This window comes from Penaeus monodon, chromosome 21 (assembly GCF_015228065.2).
Source record: "Penaeus monodon isolate SGIC_2016 chromosome 21, NSTDA_Pmon_1, whole genome shotgun sequence".
Taxonomy (NCBI): Eukaryota; Metazoa; Arthropoda; class Malacostraca; order Decapoda; family Penaeidae; genus Penaeus; species Penaeus monodon.
The window spans coordinates 26,681,965-26,682,270 of NC_051406.1; positions in this window are offsets into that span (position 1 = coordinate 26,681,965).

Here is a 306-nt window from a genome sequence, read left to right on the forward strand (position 1 = left end):
TTTTTTATAATAATTTTGAAACAGGTAAATAAGAATTTTGGGGGAACGACAAAACAACAGAAAAAGTGGTGGTGTAAATTTATTTATATACCTACATTGACAACCATATATACTGCCCTCCAAACTAAAAGAGCTATGTCTCCATTTTTTCCATTGTGTTATCATACCCAAAGGACTTAAATACACTATCTCCACCCTTCGGACACCTCAGATACTAAAAAGTTTATTAAATTTAACAGGATTTTACAAATTCTGATTGAAATTATCTACCCAAAAGCTAAAGGCGACACCATGCAGAAAGTCATT